This window comes from Sapajus apella, unplaced genomic scaffold (assembly GCF_009761245.1).
Source record: "Sapajus apella isolate SASKATOON/1434 unplaced genomic scaffold, GSC_monkey_1.0 scaffold4730, whole genome shotgun sequence".
Lineage (NCBI taxonomy): Eukaryota > Metazoa > Chordata > Mammalia > Primates > Cebidae > Sapajus > Sapajus apella.
In genome coordinates this window covers 1-5,264 of record NW_022441656.1, presented here as the reverse complement: position 1 = coordinate 5,264, position 5,264 = coordinate 1, and the positions used below count along the sequence as shown (strand labels likewise).

Sequence of the window (5,264 nt, the reverse complement as noted above, 5' to 3'; positions counted from 1 at the left end):
AAAAAAAAAAAAAATCCTGTTCTTGGAAGGATTTGTAACGTTACTGGAAAGTGTTCACACTATAATGTTACGTGAAAAAAAAGTAGAATATGACTTAATTATATGAAGACACTAAAAGACTAAGGGAAATACACTAGATGGCTAACAGTGGTTTCTTGAGGGGATGGGGTTTTATCAGAAAAGCTGAACTTTCTCCTTTAGACTTCTCAGTATTTCCTAGAGTTTCTCACAGAATCACTTTATAACCTCCACACAAGTTTTAAGGGTGTGTCTCCTTTTCTTGAAGGAGCTTTCACCCACAGTTACCCCCAAGCCCTGTACTGCTCCCCTTGGCCAAGGAGCTTAACATCTGCCCTGGCAAGTCTATGTGGGGCCTGGGCCCTTACCAGGAGGGTTCTCACTCATTGGGACACACTCACAAGTTGTCGTCTTCTTCCTCTGGTTCTTCCTCCTCTGCCTCACTACCCTGACTACTGTACACTGCTGACTCCAGAGAAGGGATTTCCTGAAAACCTCTGTTGACAATGACATCCTCGGCATCGTTATTATCTCTGTTCATCCAGAAACTCTCCCATCGGCTGTAGACAGTTAAGTAATTGTTCAAAATTACATTGCCTAGAACTACACTAAAACTATAATTTAAAATCCTGTCAAGGAGCCCCTGGGGGCTGGGTGCGGTGGCTCATGCCTGTAATCCCAGCACTTTGGGAGGCCAAGGCAGGCTAATTGCCCGAGATCAGGAGTTCAAGAACAGCCTGGGCAACATGGTAAACCCCTATCTCTACCAAAAATACAAAACATTAGACGGATGTGTTGGCATGCGGCTGTGATCCCAGCTACTTGGGAGGTTGAGGTGATGGGATTGCTTAAGCCTGGGAGGTGGAGGTTGCAGTGAGCCAAGATCATGTCACTGTACTCCAGCCTGGGTGACAGAGTGAGATCCTGTCTAAAAAAAATAATAAAAATAAAAATAAAAAATTAAAGAAGCCCCTGAACCCTACCTGGAGGAAGACAGCCACCAGATATACAGGGCATCCTGCTTCTCATGAATTAAAAATGGGAGCCTAGAGCCACAAAGTCTTCTGCGGCCACAAATCAAACAGCAGGAACTTGGGGTAGGCTAATGGCCTTTGATGGCATTAGACATACATGGTACTGCATGGGCCGGCAAAATTATTCAGGAAGAAGCATAATAACCTTCTAAATAACCTTCTAAATCAAGCAGGCAACCAACTGTAAAATGACACTGAGCTGGTAAACAAGTAGGACTTTAATTTACCTTCAGTGGACTCTGAAGTGCACTCCAGCCTGGGCGACAGAGTGAGACTCTGTCTCAAAAAAAAGAAAAGAGCATATGAAGCCATTGGTCTACTCTCAAAGTCACACGGACATGGTGTATAAAATTTGAGGAGGTAGGTGCCAACTGCTTGTGTATCTCCAGGCTTTAGGGACGTCTGCAGACGTAATTTTGACTTTCTGAAAAGGGCAGCAAAAAGGCTCGTGAAAAAGCTATTTATTAACAGGTGGGCACATATTCTGCCCAAACTTGGAGGAAAGAACTGAAAAAGGAAAAGGCAAAAATAAAGCCACACAAAGAGCTCCACTAATGATTCATAAGGAAATGGCACTCCTGTGTCACTCACATCCCCCCGACACACACACCATATTCATGTACATGTGCATGTACACATATGTGTGTGCACATGTGCGCATGAACACACATCACACACACACTTTGGCCTGGCCTAAATAGCTCATCTGCTTTGCTAAAATCTCCAGGATTCATTCCAAAACTCAACTTTTGAGCAGGCTCTTAAAAAGTTCCTTACATTCCTAGGCAGCAGAACGGTTAAAAAAAAATCCATACAAATGGAACAGGTTCTAAAACAGACCATTCAGGTGAGGTGAGAAGACTTTGAATGTAGGGAGACCTCAGGAAGAAAGAAAGCCCTTCTTCATAATGGTGTTTGTTCTAGAAGGAGGACATCTTTAAGAGTACCTTGAAGGGTTCCAGCAGATGGACCATATTGGCGAGAGGGAGCCCCCCGGCCGCTCAATCTTCACTTTCTCCTCGCCATTTTTGTTCCGTATGCTGATGATCCCATTGAACATTCCCAGTGCCAGGTACTGACCATCATTTGTCCAGCTGCGCACACAACCAACAAAGGGCGTGGGGATAGGGGAAGCACCCCACAGAAGGTAAAACTAATGAGGATGATGCATTGGTTTGAAATAAAAGTCTGACGAGGCAGCAACAGCTGGGATATGGTTTCATTATTGCTGGTCCTGACATAATAAAGTCAGAGGATCAAACTTAAAACGCTATCTCATTCTGCAATCAACAGTGAGAAGTGAAGGCAACAGTGAGAAGAGAAGTCCATGCCTTTTTCTGAGCTCCCACAGCCCTCTGTACATACCTCTACGACAGGCCTTAGTTGTGTCTACATCTCTGGGCAAGCCACCACTCCCCACTCTCCATCTCAATCCCCTCCCACTTAAAGAGCACCTTAAGAACAGACTTGGCGTTGTCCAACCCCTGGAACAGGGCTTGTTTGCTTGCTCTATAGCAGGTGCTCAACAGATGTTAACAAAAGGGCTATACTCCTAGAACTGGACAGCAAGAATAGCTACCATTCAGAGTGTCTACTGTATGCCAGGTGCTGTCCAGCATGCTTTATGCTCATGAGTTTGTGTGTACTTCACAATAATCCATCAAGTCAGTATTTTTATCCCTATTTGTAGATGAGGAACATAAGGATCCAGCTCAGAAAGATTTAGTAACTTTCCTGAGGTCACATGGCCTGTCAACGACAGAATCTAGATTCTAATCCAGGTCTAGCATCAAAGCGTGGGAAGGAAAGCTTTCTTCCCCACACATATTGCCTGGACAATGACAGCCTCACATTTTCAAAGAGCCTCCACTCAGTACAGCTGAATGTTGAGGAGGCTTGTTGCTAGGTAACTGCATGAAGGCAACTTGTAGTTCTCTTTTGCTTGATGATCAAAGAAACAGGTCTTTCCCATCAAGGAGACCAAAAAAGAAGAAAAACGGAAATACAGGGGCCTAAATCAACTACTTAACACAAGACCTTCTCCACTGCATGAAATAAGTGATTTTTAGAGTCTGTTTGGAAGAGGAAGGAACATAAATCCTATCATCAGAGCTATACTTACCTGCAGCAGATGATCTTGCTGCTTGATTTGTTTTTGGAGATAGACTTCTGTTCAGGAGACCACAACCCTTCAATGCACAATAATATGAAAGCAGATGGATTGGTTGGAATACTACCCAGCAATAAAAAGGAACAAATAATTGAAACATACAACAACTTAGATGGATCTCTAGGACTTTATGCTGAATAAAAAAACTCAACTTCAAAAGGTCATATACTGTATGATTCCATTTATATATATAACATTCTTGAATGACAAATTCACAGAAATGGAGAACAGTTGTGGTTACCAGGGTTTGGAGATAACTGAAGGTAAGGAGAGTAGATATGACGATAAGTGGTAACTGCATGGTGATGACTTAGTTCTGTGTTGCACTGGTGGTAATCTACACATGTGATAAAACAGTAGAACTTCATAATACACAAACTTTGTGTGCCAGTCTCAGTTTCCTGGTTTTGATACTGTGTAATAGTTACATAAGATCCACTGAGGCAACTGGATGAAAAGTACATAGACTTCTTGGTACCATCTATGTAACTTACTATGAATCTATAATTCTTTCAAAAGAAAAATAAGATAGATTAGTAAAGTTCTAGCCAAGTTTTCAGGGATTTAATTGCCAAAGAAATGACAGTTTCACTGTTCATAACTCTGACATTGCAACCAGAGTATAATCCAGCATTTAAAATGACAATGATGCTTTCTGAAAATCTACTTTTCTTTCATAGGTCTCAATCACCACACATGTCCCTATCTGAGCTGTTCCTCTTCTGTGGAACACGGGTCACCTAAGGCTTGCTCCCTCCTATCCCAGATGCCCTGGCTCAGTGCCCCATAGCAACAAGTGTGTGTAGACAACATAAGCAAATTCTATTCTTTGCCAAGTTGCAAAGTACACTCAAGAAAGTAACTCCAGTGCACAAATAGATTTATATAGTCGAGTGCAACATCAAACAAGTTATTTTTTTGCCTTTCTCCTGGTTCATAATGCTTCCTCCAAACATTTCGAGTTGTACACATAGTATCTGTGTTCCACTAAGCCTGCCTGGAGCCCCCAGCTGGAGGAAACTCCTTCCTCCTGGGCCTCCTTCAGCAGTGCTTAGCAGAGCAGGCTCTGTATGCAATGACCTGGCCTAAGGTCCAAGCCCTGGTTCTTCCACCTACCAGCTAAGGGACCTCCACTTCTTTTTCATCAGTAGGGTGGGAATGAGAATAATACCTGATGCCTGAGGGGCTGTCATAAAGCTCAAATAGGAATTCATTTCTAATACTTAGCACAATGCCTAGCACACTGCAAGCATTCAACAAATACTATTGCTTAATATTACATTTTTTTAAATCCCTCCTTCCTCTAAGGCCACAAGCTCCTTGAGGGTAGGGATTCTGTTTTGTCTTTTTAATCTTCCAATGTAAGCATACAGACCAGTGCTTCACATTAAGAAAATGCTATAAAATATTTTAAACAAATGATAGGCCTTTCTCCATTTATTTATACTATTGGCTTTCAATTCCAGTCTCTCTTTTGAACCTCACAACTGTATCAGCAGCAGCATGCTCCTTTTAGATAAGAAAACTGAAACTCAGAGGGATTAGGCCTCTGATTCCTCATCTAATGACTCCGTTGTATCCACTACCAAGGAACACAGGCTGATGGAGTTGAAAACACAGTCAACCATTAATGGAAATAACCTACAAGCCTCTGCTCAAATTCACTCCCTCCCTCTCTCAATCGACATTTTACTGACACCTCTTTTGTGCCAGTACTATTCCAGTGCCATAATGCTGGCACAGGACCATGGAGAGGATGAACCCCTCAAAGTGTTCAGCCCCTCAGGGAGGACAGCTAAAGCCACCTAAACAAGTAATGATGACAAACTGCACAAGATGTACAACTGCAACAGTGAAGAATTTCACATACACGCAGATATGGGTCGACACAAAGGTGAGGACAACTGCACTGTCCCTGCCAGGGTGAGTCAGGAAGGATTCCCAGAGGCAGCAACTACCAAGTTATGCCTATGCCCTTTCAACCTTCTTGGAATTTCCTTTGCTGGAGCCCTTCTTGTAGTCTCTGATGTCTTACCAGAGTA

At 42.8% G+C, this 5,264-nt stretch overlaps 1 long non-coding RNA gene across 2 annotated transcripts; it reads right to left on the bottom strand.

Annotated features, from left to right (window-relative positions):
- Window positions 1-6: 6 nt before the first annotated feature.
- On the bottom strand, window positions 7-5,253 carry LOC116547788. 2 transcript variants are annotated; one of them, XR_004267180.1, is made up of 3 exons: window positions 3,175-5,253; window positions 2,000-2,146; window positions 7-578 (listed from the first exon to the last, which is right to left on the bottom strand). It is a non-coding gene; the product is annotated as an uncharacterized LOC116547788 (long non-coding RNA). The 2 variants fall into 2 exon arrangements; XR_004267179.1 differs by lacking the exon at window positions 7-578 and adding an exon at window positions 886-922 and having other exon boundaries at window positions 3,175-5,252.
- Between the last annotated feature and the right edge of the window lie 11 nt (window positions 5,254-5,264).